A 15286-nucleotide genomic window follows, 5' to 3' on the forward strand; every position below is an offset into this window, starting at 1 on the left:
GTCAGATTAAAACTGTGTGCCGGACCGAGGCTAGAACTCTGGACCTTTGCTTCGGTAAAGTTTGCACGGTAGGAGACGAGGTACTGGCAGAAGTAAGGCTGTGAGGACGGGGCGTGAGTCGTGCTTGGGTAGCTCAGATGCTAGAGAACTTGACCACGAAAGGCAAAGGTCCTGAGTTCGAGGCTCGGTCCGGGTCACAGTTTTAATCTGCCGGGAAGTTTCACTTGGAGACCACTTGTAGCCATTCATGGACTTCATGTTACAAACAACGATGCCATGTCACAGGGCCACAACTGTTCGCGATTGGTTTGAACAACATTCTGGACAATTCGTGCGAATGATTTGACCAGTCAGATATCCCGACTTGAATCCCATAGAACATTTATGGAACATAATCCAGAGGTCAGTTCGTGCACAAAATGCTGCACCGGCAACACTTTCGCAACTAAGGACGGCTCTAAAGACATCATGGCTCACTATTTCTGCAGGGGTTTTCCAACGTCTTGGAAGAAGGTCTGGGTAAAAGGAGGCCCGACACGACATTACGAGGTATCCCGTGACTTTTGCCACCTCAATGTATACAAATTGAACGATACTGATTTTAAGGAGACGAGCATTCGTTGAAAATGCAACGCACTCACATTTTCTGACAGAGTAGACAAAGACCAGCTGTCAGTTGTCATCGACACAGACGTGTGTTCAGTAGGCGTTTTCCTCTTTTTCAGGCATTAGCAAGCTTACGAGCGACATAAGATGCATACATTACCATGCCGTAGTTGTCTCGACGAGTTATCGCCATTTCGCATCTTAACTTCAGCTGCTGCCGTATTCCACAGCCGTGGCGCAGTGCGCTTCTTGTTTCCGCAGGAGTGCTCGGACAGTGACGGATGAGAAGTACAGCCTCAGCGTGAAAGGCGACCTGCAAAATTATCCCCGAGAGTTATCTTTCGCGTATTATTCGCCACCAAGTAGCGGCTACTGAGAACACACTATATATATGTCGTCGGCCACGGTCTTGTCTCAAATAATCTAAAATCACACGAATAACGGTCAAGTTTTATGAGGCCTGGAGGCGAGGCATGTAAAGTGTAGCGTGAGGCTCTCTGAATCATGGGGCTGTGTGGATGGAAATAAGAAAAATTCTACTGCTCAGCGCATGTGCGCAGCTCGGACGCTACTAGCGTTCAGGACGATTGCTAGACAAGAAACGTACAAGCGGCAAGAAGCTTTTTCGAAATAGATTTAATCCAGGTAGTAATCATCCAGAAGGAAACAGAAGAGGTAAGACGGTATTGCTTTATCAACCCGCTGTTGTTGTTGTTGTTGTTGTGATCTTCAGTCCAGAGACTGGTTTGATGCAGCTCTCCATGCTACCCTATCCTGTGCAAGCTTCTTCATCTACCAGCATCTACTGCAACCTACATCCTTCTGAATCTGCTTAGTGCATTCATCTCTTCGTCTCCCTCTACGATTTTTACCCTCCACGCTGCCCTCCAATGCTAAATTTGTGATCCCTTGATGCCTCAGAACATGTCCTACTAACCGGTCCCTTCTTCTTGTCAAGTTGTGCCACAAACTCCTCCTCTCCCCAATTCTATTCTATACCTCCTCATTAGTTATGTGATCTACCCATCAAATCTTCAGCATTCTTCTGTAGCACCACATTTCGAAAGCTTCTATTCTCTTCTTGTCCAAACTATTTCTCGTCCATGTTTCACTTCCATACATGGCTACACTCCATACAAATACTTTGAGAAACGACTTCCCGACACTTAAATCTATACTCGATGTTAACAAATTTCTCTTCTACAGAAACGCTTTCCTTCCCATTGCCAGTCTACATTTTATATCCTCTCTACTTCAACCATCATGAGTTATTTTGCTCCCCAAATAGCAAAACTCCTTTACTACTTTAAGTGTCTCATTTCCTAATCTAATTCCCTCAGCATCACCCGACTTAATTCAACTGCATTCCATTATCCTCGTTTTTCTTTTGTGGATGTTCATCTTATATCCTCCTTTCAAGACATTGTCCATTCCGTTCAACTGCTCTTCCAAGTCCTTTGCTGTCTCTGACGGAATTACAGTGTCATCGGCGAACCTCAAAGTTTTTATTTCTTCTCCATGGATTTTAATACCTACTCCGAATTTTCATTTTGTTTCCTTTACTGCTTGCTCAATATATAGATTGAATAACATCGGGGAGAGGCTACAAGCCTGTCTCACTCCCTTCCCAACCACTGCTTCCATTTGATGCCCCTCGACTCTTATAACTGCCATCTGGTTTCTATATAAATTGTAAATAGCCTTTCGCTCCCTGTATTTTTCCCCTGCCACCTTCAGAATTTGAAAGAGAGTATTCCAGTCAACATCTTCAAAAGCTTTCTCTAAGTCTACAAATGCTAGAAACGTAGGTTTGCCTTTCCTTAATCTTTCTTCTAAGAAAAGTCGTAAGTTCAGTATTGCCTCACGTATTCCAACATTTCTACGGAATCGAAACTGATCTTCCTCGAGGTCGGCTTCTACCAGTTTTTCCATTCGCCTGTAAAGAATTCGTGTTAGTATGATGCAGCCGTGGCTTATTAAACTCATAGTTCTGTATTTTTCACATGTCAATACCTGCTTTGTATGGGACTGGAATTATTATATTCTTCTTGAAGTCTGAGGGTATTTCGTCTGATACATCTTGCTCACCAGATGGTAGAGTTTTGTCAGGGCTTGCTCTCCCAAGGCTATCAGTAGTTCTAATGGTATGAACAACCCGCTGTGCACTATTAAAACTGTTTAAAATAAGAATTGTTGTTGAAATACATGAACGCTAGTTATAAATGTTTCCGCTACCAGTTTTATAGCATCAACTATTTCGGTCAAAATTGCAACTAGCCACATCTGTTATAAATTTGACCAACTGCGCACAGTTAAAGAATAACAAGGTGTTGGGGCTATGTGAATCAGTCTTCTTGAGGTTTTCTGAACCGGAAAATAGTATGCATTATCTCTTACGTATTATAATATTTATGTAGCCTATTTATGTACAATAATCACTCAGCCTCAATTACAAAATTTGTTTTTGGTAAATTTTCGATGTCGCGTGGACACGTGCAGCTAGTGTAGGAAACGCTGTGAAGGGATTAGAATGCACGGGAATTTTCCCTTCACTTCCAAAAAATTATCGTCACACACATTCCTACCCTCGTCCACATTCCTGAATAATGACTTTCGCTCTGTTTCCACAGAATCAGAAGTAAATCTAGGCTCTCCAACTCTTTCTAAACCTCCAAGAAATTCGGAAAGTCAGAGCTCGCCGTCATCAATACTACCACCAACATCATCATTATTTTATGTTCTTTGCCAAACCCAACGAAAACCACTGGTACCACATGTGCAAAGAGAGAGAAAAATTCGTTGTCATCTGACTCCACCGGCTCATCTTGGTCTTACAAGAGGTAAAAGAAAGTTGCATTTTGAAAACTCCCAAAGAAAGAAGGTCAAGGGTTGCAGAAACGTGCTGTATGTTCAAGATAAACCTTCATATCCAGAAAAGGATTTTTCTTCATTGCTACCTGAAGCTGAGTCGGAGCAAGAAAACATACATTGTCGTTTCTGCAACACCAAATATTGCGATCCTATAACTGTGAAGAAAGGGCAATGGATGAGGTATGATAAGTGCAAGTTGTGGTTTCACCAAATATGTACGGGGGTTGCTGTTGGTAACCAATTCCTCGGTGGGAAATAGCGAAATAGCTACTGAAACGGTTAAAAAGTGTGATCTTCCATGTATAATTATATGGCAGTTTACAGTGCTTCACGTAGCCCCACTAACGATTCAAATAGCCCCACAAATTATTAATCTTTTCATTGTTTCAACGTTCTAAATTTTGCTATTTACAATGCAGGGGGAACAGATTTTGAAGCAACGTATCTTTATCATACAAAACCTGTAACTATGATCTAGTCACCATTACAGTTTCACACACGTAGTAAACTATTTACCACACCTTAGTGGCCCAAGAACTTGAAATATTTCATTTAGTTCCAGGTTTCGCTATGCGTAACAATATTAACTTTTGAAAAAATTCATTTACAGAGAAGATGTTAATGCTGGGGGAATTATATTAGGAAATGAGACTATAAAAGTAGTAGATGACTTCTGTAATTTGGGCAGATAAATAAGTCACGAGGACCAAAGTAGACAGGATAGAAAATGCTTACGTGCAGTAGCAAGCCGAAGCATTTTAGAAAAAGAGAAATTTGTTAATATCGAATTTTAATTTAATTGTTAGGAACAAGAAGACAAGTGAAACTTCGTGCTACGGGAGAACTGTGAAGAACTCTTGAGTAGATCAGATAACTGAGGAGGTACTGAGTCGAATTTCGGGGAAATAGGCATATGGCATAACTTCGCTAAAAGAAGGGATCGGTTGGTAGGTCACTTCCTGAAATCGTCGGTGCGTTAATGGAAGGGAAGTGTGAGGGAGCGGATATAACAAATTGTAGAGGGAGACCAAAGGATGAATACAGTAAGCAGATTCAGATGTATGTTGGTTGCAGCAGTTATGTACAGATGAAGAGGCTTGCACAAGATAGAGTAGCACGTAGAGCTGCATCAAACCAGTCTTCGGACTGAAGACCACAACAACAACAACAACTACAGAGAAGATTTTATTTCTTTAGTTTTTAAATGGTGTCTTGCCTGGTTTGATGTTGCCATCATTCGTTTTTGAATCTGGTGTTAAGTTTTCCACCTCGACACATATATTACAACGAACACACTATGTAGTCTGTTTTCCATGTTCCACTCTTTCTTTGGTCTTACAATTTTTCATGTAAACATGTAACAGTCATATTAATGATATGAATGATTTGTTGAAATTTGTTGTAGATGATAGCAATATGTAATTTTTCTTAAATAAACCGTTTAAATAATAAAATTAAGACTTGATATACAAGAGACTTTTCTTCGCCTTCATCAAAAAGAGAATAATGTTGTCTTATGTAATCTCAAAGCAGTCTGCATTCTTTAAGCATAATTTAATTATAGTTTTATATGATTTTCCCGGACTGTCTTTTTCCCATCAGGTAACTGAACACCGAGCACCTGGATAACCTTCGTATGACTAATGGCAAATAAAACAAACTGACAAAATTGAAATAAAGGCGGTCGCAGCACTGTGTAATTACAGATATAAGACGAAACTGACGGATCAAAGAAGATATATAAAAAACAGGCTAGCATCAGATATTCCTGGCTAAGAAAAATCTGCGAGTATCAAACATCGGCTTTAATTTGTAAAAGATATTTCTGAGAGTGTACGTTTGATGCACGATAGCGAATTACGGACTGTGGTTAAACGGGTAAAGAAGAGAATCGAAGCATTTGTGATGCGTTGATGTAGAACGATATTGAAAATTATTTGGAGTGGTAAGGTAAGGATTCAAGAGGTTCTTCGTAGAATCGACGAGAAAAGGTACATATGCGAAATACTGAGAAGAAGGGAAAGGATGATCTGTCATATGATAGGACATCGGGGAATAACTCACGTTGTACATTCTGCAGCGGAGTGTGCACTGATATGAAACTTCCTGGCAGATTAAAACTGTGTGCCGGACAGACTCGAACTCGGGACCTTTGCCTTTCGCGGGCAAGTGGAATGTAGGAGACGAGGTACTGGCAGAAGTAGAGCTGTGAGGACGGGCCGTGGGTCGTGCTTGGGTAGCTCAGTTGGTAGAGCACTTGCCCGCGAAAGACAAAGGTCTCGAGTTCGAGTCTCGGTCCGGCACACAATTTTAATGTGCCACGAAGTTTCAGGGTAAAATCTGTGGCCTGTTCTTTAAACAATTGAGGACGTAGGGTAGCGCTGCTACTCTGAGATGATGAGCTTGGTACAGCACAGGAATTCTTGGCGAGCCACATCAAACCAGCCCGAAGACTAATGCGCAGAAACCCGACATCAATGCGGGTGATAAATTTGTGTCTAATCTGACCCCGCTTCCGTGCCCGAATGGTTAGCTTCGCTGCCTTTGGGCGGATGGAACCGTGTTCGATTCCCGGTATCTCTCCTCAGATTTTTCTGAGGTAGGGACGTCTGGAAGTGTGTCCACTCGGCCTCTTGAGGACAAATGAGGAACTTTGACTCTTCAAGCTTTCCCTGCGAAAATGTTGTAAATACACTACTGGCCATTAAAATTCCTACACCACGAAGATGACGTGCTACAGACGCGAAATTTAACCGACAGGAAGAAGATGCTGTGATATGCAAATGATTAGCTTTTCAGAGCATTCACACAAGGTTGGCGCCGGTGGCGACGCCTACAACGTGCTGACATGAGGAAAGTTTCCAACCGATTTCTCATACACGAACAGCAGTTGACCGGCGTTGCCTGGTGAAACGTTGTTGTGATGCCTCGTGTAAGGAGGAGGAATGCGTACCATAACGTTCCCGACTTTGATAAAGGTCGGATTGTAGCCTATCGCGACATTGCTGCTCGCGTTGGTCGAGATCCAATGATTGTTAGCAGAATATGGAATCGGTGGGTTCAGGAGGGTAATACGGAATGCCGTGCTGGATCCGAACGGCCTCGTATCACTAGCAGTCGAGATGACAGGCAACTTATCCGCTTGGCTGTAACGGGTCGTGCAGCCACGTCTCGATCCCTGAGTCAACAGATGGGGACGTTTGCAATACAACAACCATCTGCACGAACAGTTCGACGTTTTCAGCAGCATGGACTATCAGCTCAGAGAACATGGCTGCGGTTACCCTTGACGCTGCATCACAGACAGGAGCGCTTGCGATGGTGTACTCAACGACGAACCAGAGTGCACGAATGGCAAAACGTCATTTTTCGGATGAATCCAGGTTCTGTTTACAACATCCTGGTGGTCGCATCCGTGTTCGGCGACATCGCGGTGAACGCATATTGGAAGCGTGTATTCGTCATCACCATACTGGCGTATCACCTGGCGTGATGGTATGGCGTGCCATTGGTTACACATCTCGGTCACCTCTTGTTCGCATTGAGGGCACTTTGAACAGTGGACGTTACATTTCAGATGTGTTACGACCCGTGGCTCTACCCTTCATTAGATCCCTGCGAAACCCTACATTTCAGCAGGATAACGCACGACCGCATGTTTCAGGTCCTGTACGGGCCTTTCTGGATACAGAAAATGTTCGACTGCTGCCGTGGCCAGCGCATTCTCCAGATCTCTGACCAACTGAGAACGTCTGGTCAATGGTGGCCGAGCAAGTGGCTCGTCACAATACGCCAGTCACTACTCTTGATGCCCGCATCTCGTGGTCGTGCGGTAGCGCTCTCGCTTCCCACGCCCGGGTTCCCGGGTTCGATTCCCGGCGGTTTCAGGGATTTTCTCTGCCTCGTGATGGCTGGGTGTTGTGTGATGTCCTTAGGTTAGTTAGGTTTAAGTAGTTCTAAGTTCTAGGGGACTGATGACCATAGATGTTAAGTCCCATAGTGCTCAGAGCCATTTGAACCATTTTTGAACTACTCTTGATGAACTGTGGTATCGTGTTGAAGCTGCATGGGCAGCTGTACCTGTACCCTCCATCCAAGCTCTGTTTGACTGAATGCCCAGGCCGTTATTACGGCCAGAGTTGGTTGTTCTGATTTCTCAGAATCCATGCACCCAAACTTCGTGAAAGTGTAATCACATGTCAGTTCTAGTATATTTGTCCAATGAATACCCGTTTACCATCTGCATTTCTTCCTGGTGTAGCAGTTTTAATGGCCAGTAGTGTAGTATTCACGGTTTTGCCGTCGGATGACGTTGTGCAAACTCCACATATTTCCTCGAAGCAACTGTCCGTCATCTTCAGGTGGCTGATCCTTGCTGGCGGCTAGGTACGACGTCAGTCGAAGGCAAACCCGTGAAGACTATTTACAGCACATGTTCCACGATCGTACTGCCTTGTAGACAGCAATCGATCAATCGGAACAGGCCTTAGACTCCGAGTGGCATTGATATGAACTAATCTAAATAAAGACGGCACTGTGACCAGTTCCATGACAGTGTTCATACTGCTGGCGACGCGGCACGAAGGCACCACGCCACTGGGTGCTGGCTTTTGCCTCACCGCTCCTCCTGTCGCGTCCTTCCCCCGGCGGTGGGAGCGCCCTTGACACCAGGTGTCCCCAGGGCGACTCGCCCATTGTCTCGCCGCTAATTAAAAACAGTTGCACGCTGGCGAGGCCGCGGCCGCCGCTATTCATTTCGCTGCGCTCTGTCCGCCCACACGACCTTCTGTCAACAACAAACAGATCTCTCACGCACTGCCAAATTCTTATTTCCGTTCACACGACCACGGTACTTGGGGACCAACCACACAGCAGAGATGCATTAGCAGCGTTCATTCCGATAGGCAAAACACGTTGTTTTTGTTCGCCAGTATTACAGGACAGTTCTACATCTATATCTACATACATACTCCGCAATCCACCATACGGTGCGTGGCGGAGGGTACCTCGTACCACAAGTAGCATCTTCTCTCCCTGTTCCACTCCCAAACAGAACGAGGGAAAAATGACTGCCTATATGCCTCTGTACGAGCCCTAATCTCTCTTATCTTTGTGGTCTTTCCGCGAAATATAAGTTGGTGGCAGTAAAATTGTACTGCAGTCAGCCTCAAATGCTGGTTCTCTAAATTTCCTCAGTAGCGATTCACGAAAAGAACGTCTCCTTTCCTCCAGAGACTCCCACCAGATTTCCTGAAGCATTTCCGTAACACTCGCGTGACGATCAAACCTACCTGTAACAAATCTAGCAGCTCGCCTCTGAATTGCTTCTATGTCCTCCCTCAATCCGACCTGATAGGAATCCCAAACGCTCGAGCAGTACTCAAGAATAGGTCGCAACAGCGTTCTATAAGCGGTCTCCTTTACAGATGAACCACATCTTCCCAAAATTGTACCAATGAACCGAAGACGACTATCCGCCTTCCCCACAACTGCCATTACATGCTTGTCCCACTTCATGTCGCTCTGCAATGTTACGCCCAAATATTTAATCGACATGACTGTGTCAAGCGCTACACTACTAATGGATTATTCAGACATTACGGGATTCTTTTTCCTATTCATCTGCATTAATTTACATTTATCTATATTTAGAGTTAGCTGCCATTCTTTATACCAATCACAAACCCTGTCCAAGTCATCTTGTATCGTCCTACAGTCACTCAACGACGACACCTTCCCGTACACCACAGCATCATCAGCAAACAGCCGCACATTGCTATCCACCCTATCCAAAATATCATTTATGTAGATATAAAACAACAGCGGACCTACCACACTTCCCTGGGGCACTACAGATGATACCCTCACCTCCGATGAACACTCACCATCGGAGACAACGTACTGGGTTCTATTACTTAAGAAGTCTTCGAGCCACTCACATATTTGGGAACCAATCCCATATGCTCGTACCTTAGTTAGGAGTCTGCAGTGGGGCACCGAGTCAAACGCTTTCCGGAAGTCAAGGAATATGGCATCCGTCTGATATCCTTCATCCATGGTTCGCAAGATATCATGTGAAAAAAGGGCGAGTTGCGTTTCGCAGGAGCGATGCTTTCTAAAGCCGTGCTGATGCATGCACAGCAACTTCTCCGTCTCAAGGAAATTCATTATATTCGAACTGAGAATATGTTCGAGAATCCTGCAAGAAACCGATGTTAAGGATGTTGGTCTGTAATTTTTAGGATCCATCCTTCTACCCTTCTTATATACAGGTGTCACCTGCGCTTTTTTCCAGTCGCTCGGGACTTTACGTTGGGCAAGAGATTCGCGATAAACGCAAGCTAAGTAACGAGCCAATGCAGTAGAGTACTCTCTGTAAATGAAATGAACAAAACGATTACAAACGGCTGTACTGGTAACTATTCATGGGCGCCCAGAAAAATTTAACCAGTGCGGCGCAAGACCGTAAAATAGCCATTTTTGACATAAATGAGTTGGTCAGTTCCGAGATGTGTCATGCCGCAACAACGAATTTGTGTAGGTATTGCAGCTTGCTAAACCAAAAGTTTAGGCGAATCGCGGAAAATTGCTCCTTGAAGTTCGAGAACTCTGTAACGAATTAAAACCCTGTACTCCAGGTTCCCAAGAGGTCGGGATGGGGTGCGGGGGTGGGGGTTGGAGGGTGGGGGGTGGAGAGCAAAGGATAATAGAAAGATCGGGATTGCGATCGTTGCGCAAGCACAGGGAATCGGAAGCTGGCGCATGCGGGGTGATGGCTAAGTGAAACGCTGATGGCAGAGACCGTACAAGAGGCACTCTGCGTGTTAAAATTTAACTGTTCTCGTTCTTTCATTGATTCAGTCGAGCACCTACAAATACTTACAACATATTCAGATGGCATCGGCGATTTGAGGTAACGGAGTTTTTGTACAAGGGAAAAAGTGCTGGCCACCCAAGCATACCACCACACTATGTCGAATGGAAACAGCTTTTGATGCTGCTAAGCGACAGTCACACAATAGTTTTTAAAAGAACATACCACCATTTGAATGTATTGTTGTTTATTTAATAACGACTTAGATTTCGGTCTTATATGCGATTTCGACCTTTTGTGCCATTTTGAAGTGATTGCGTTTATGTCATTAACATATATTCCACGACATCAAGTTCAAGACTGGCCATAAATTAAGAGAAATATTGGTGAAACGCCTGGTTAAATCCGCCGGACAGGACAGGTGGTTGGAACTGTGCAAAGGGGCCAAAAATGAGCGGCTGTCAGTCACACTAGAACACATATAACTTTATTTAGCTGCCAAAACATTACAGCGCAAATTTCCAAGCTTAACTATCGACTGGATATGTCACACAATCTCTTTAATTTTAAAACGGCTGAAGGCCCATGATTTAAAACACAACTACAATAAATTTTCAAAAGGCAGAAGGCCCAAAGCTTTATCCTTAAATAATTTTAAAAAAGGGGTCTAAAAGCCCAAACAATCTAAGACTTAACAATAAGGAAATATTGGCTCCCCACGAAATGCCAGATATAAAACCATCATCTTCTAAAAAGATCGGTAACTAACGTCTGTGGTATCGATATGTGTTGTCAGCTTTGGTATGGCATCGCGATTTCTGGACGATACGGCAATAGTCACTAAAACAACGTCACTAACATTCTCAGGCCGCGGAGTTTCATTACCTTTCTTTCTGGGTGTTTCTCTTCTTCTGTCAGGCAATGTACTCGTATGTGCAAGTCGTGAAGTCGACTTCGTGCGCCCGCTGAGACTCTGAATCAATTGCGCGCTTCAGTTTGAGGAGAAAGGCGAGTGTTGTGAACGCATGCGCGCTGCTGCAGCGGCAACTTGCCGGGTCACGCGTGGGCCGCGCTCGCCGTTTTGTCTGCGCGACAGGTGGTGCCCGTGTGGGCGGCGCGGTGGGCGGCGGGCGCGGCCACGCCTGCCGGCTCCAGGTTCCAGCCTACGGCTCTCTCCGGCTCGCGAAACCACTGGTCTCCAGCACTGGTCACTCGACCAGCCGCGATGTGCTCACAGAGTAACGGAAATTTTGTAATTGCGCATATTATACACTACTTCCCATTGAAATTGCTACCCCACGAAGATGACGTGCTACAGATGAGAAATTTAATCGCAGGAAGAAGATGCTGTCATATTCAAATGATTATCTTTTCAGAGCATTCACACAAGGTTGGCGCCGGTGGAGACACCTACAACGTGCTGACATGAGGAAAGTTTCAAACCGATTTATCATGCACAAACAGCAGTTAACCGGCGTTGCCTCATGAACCGTCGTTGTGATGCCTCGTCTAAGGAGGAGAAATGCGTACCATCACGTTTCCGACTTTGATAAAGGTCGGATTCTAGCCTATCGCGATTGCTGTTTGTCGTATCGCATTGCTGCTCGCGTTGGTCGAGATCCAATGACTGTTAGCAGAATATGGAATCGGTGGGTTCAAGGAGGGTAATACGGAACGCCGTGCTGAATCACTAGCAGTCGAGATGACAGGCATCTTATCCGCATGGCTGTAACGGATCGTGCAGCCACGTCTCGATCCCTGAGTCAACAGATGGGAACCTTTGCAAGATAACAACCATCCGCACGAACAGTTCGACAACGTTTGCAGCAGCATGGACTATCAGCTCGGAGACCGTGGCTGCTGTGTTACCCTTGACGCTGCATCACAGACAGGAGCGCCTGCGATGGTGTACTCAACGACGAACCTGGGTGCACGAATGGCAAAACGTCATTTTTTCGGATGAATCCAGGTTCTGTTTACAGTATCATGATGGTCGCATCCGTGTTTGGCGGCATCGCGGTGAACGCACGTTGGAAGCGTCTATACGTCATCGCCATACTGGCATATCACCCGGCGTGATGGTATGGGGTGCCATTGGTTACACGTCTCGGTCACCTCTTGTTCGCATTGACGGCACTTTGAACAGTGGACGTTACATTTCATATGTGTTACGACCCGTGGCTCTACCCGTCATTCGATTGCTGCGAAACCTTACATTTCAGCAGGATAATGCACGACCGCGTGTTGCAGGTCCTGTACGGGCCTTTCTGGATACAGAAAATGTTCGACTGCTGCTCTGACCAGCACATTCTCCAGCTCTCTCACCAAGTAAAAACGTCTGGTCAATGGTGGCCGAGCAATTGGCTCGTCACAATACGCCAGTCACTATTCTAGATGAACCGTGGCATCGTGTTGAAGCTGCATGGGCAGCTCTACCTGTACATGCCATCCAAGCTCTGTTTGACTCAATGCCCAGGCGTATCAAGGCCGTTATTACGGCCAGAGGTGGTTGTTCTGGGTACTGATTTCTCAGGAGCTTTGCACCCAAATTGCGTGAAAATGTAATCACATGTCCTAGTATAATATATTTGTCTAGTGAATACCCGTTTATCATCTGCATTTCTTTTTGGTGTAGCAATTTTAATGGCCAGTAGTATATTAATCCAATTCGTGCAGTATTTTCGTCGTTGTGATGCTAAAGTATGGTGCGATAAGAGAAACCTGACAGTTAGGGGAGACGAAAATTTAATTGTGATAGGGGACTGTCATTCGATAGTAGGAAAAGAGCGAGAAGGAAAAATGGTAGATAAACAGGGACTCCGGAAGGGGAATGAAAGAGGTAGTCGCCTGGTAGTGTTTTGCACAAAGCAAAATTCAATCACCGCTGACACTTAGTTCAAGAATCATAAAACGAGGTTCTGTACGTGGAAGAGACCTAGAGACAGTGGACGGTTTTATATTGATTATAGAGCGGTAAGATTTGGGAGCTAGATTTTAAATTGTAAGCCATTTCCAGAGGCAGATGAGGATTCTGACCATAATGTACTTGTTATGTACATTAAAACTGGAGAAATTGAGAAAAGGAAAGGAACTAAGGAGATGGGACGTGGATAAGTTGAAAGAACCAGAGGTATCCGACTGTTCCAGAGAGAGCATTAGGGAACTATTGGCTGAAACAGGGGAGAGGAATACAGTAGAAGAGGAATGGGTAGTTCTCAGATATTAAATAGTGAAGGCAGCAGAGGATCAAATAGGCAAAAAGACAAGACACAGTAGAAATCTTTAGATAACACAGAAGATACTGAATTTTACTGATGAGAGGAGTAAATATAAAAATGCAGTAAATGAAACAGGCAAAAGGGAATACAAACATCTAAAATATTACAATCTAAGGAAGTTGAAAATGGCTAAACAGCAATGGCTGGAGGATAAACGTAAGGATATAAAAGTATATTTCACTAGGGGAAAGATAGATGCCGCCTACAGGAAAATTAAAGAGGCCTTTGGAGAAAAGAGAAGCAGATCTCTGAATATCAAGAGGTCAGATGGAAAACCAGTCATAAACAAAGAAGGGAAAGCTGAAAAGTGCAAGGAGTATATCGGCGGTCTATACAAGGCAGGTGAACTTGAAGGTAGTATTACAGGAAAGAATTGAACGTGTATGAAAGTGAGTCGGGAGATATGATACTGCGAGAAGAATTTGACAGAGCTCTGAAAGATCTAAGTCGAATCAAGGCCCCGGGAGTAAACGATACGCAGTTAGTACTACTGATAGCCTTGAGGGAGCCAGCCATGACAAAACTCTTCCATCTGGTGTACACACAATGTAAGAGATAGGCGAAATACCTTCAGACTTCAAGAAGAATAAAGTAATTCTAATTCCAAAGAAAACATTTGCTGAATGTTTTAAGGTTACCGAACTACCAGTTTAGTAAGTCGTGGTTGCAAAATACTAACACGAAATCTTTATGGAAGAATGGAAAAAATTGGTAGAAGCCGACCTAGGGGAAGATCAGTTTGGATGCCGGAGAAATGTAGGAGCAAACGTGGCAATACTGATCCTACGACCTATCTCAGAAGATAGTTTAAGGAAAGGTAAATATACGTTTATAGCATTTGTATAGATAAAGTCATTTGACAATGTCACACTGGAATACTCTCTTTGAGAATCTGATCATGGGTAAAATCTGGGAATCGATTGTTTACAGCTTGTACGGGAACCAGACGGCGGTTACAAGAGACGAGGAGCATGGAAGGGAAGCAGGGGTTGAGAAGGGAGTGAGGCAGGGCTGTACCCCATCCCCGATCTTATTCAGTCTGTATACTGAGCGAGCAGTAAAGGAATCCAAAGAAAAAGTTGGAGTAGGAATTAAGTACAATTAAAAATGTGTAAAAAAAACTGAGTGGTTGTTGTACGTCTACGTTTATATCTACATAGATACTCCGGTGAGTGGCGGAGGGTACTCTGTGCCACTCTTAGTCTTTTCTTTTCTTGTTCCACTCGCAAAGAGAGCGAGAAAAAAACGACTGTTTGTGTGCCTCCTTATGAGCAATAATTTCTCGTAGCTTATCTTCGTGGTCCTTACGCGCTGTAGATGTTGGCGGTAGCACAGTCGTTTGGCAGTCAGCTTCAAATGCCAGTTCTCTAAATTTTCTTAATTGTGTTTCTCGAAATGAACGTCGCCTTCCCTCCAGGGATTCCCATGTGCGTGTTGTTCGAACCTGCCGGTAACGAGTCTAGCAGCCTGCCTCTTCTTAAGGCAAGTATACACTTGTATACAAAATCGAGCGATTGTCTATAGCCGTAGTAAAGGGGCTGTTTATAGACATGCAGGTAGAAAGTGTGCATAAACATTCTTGATACTTCGCCTCGTATACACACTATTGAATGAATGAATGCCTCGTTCCCCCATGTTTGGTAAATATGGCTGACCTTGCTGGGATTGCGCCTTGTGCAGCGACAATGATGTATAGCGAAAGGAATGGAAGGATCAG

The sequence above is a fragment of the Schistocerca nitens genome, chromosome 9 (assembly GCF_023898315.1).
Source record: "Schistocerca nitens isolate TAMUIC-IGC-003100 chromosome 9, iqSchNite1.1, whole genome shotgun sequence".
Lineage (NCBI taxonomy): Eukaryota > Metazoa > Arthropoda > Insecta > Orthoptera > Acrididae > Schistocerca > Schistocerca nitens.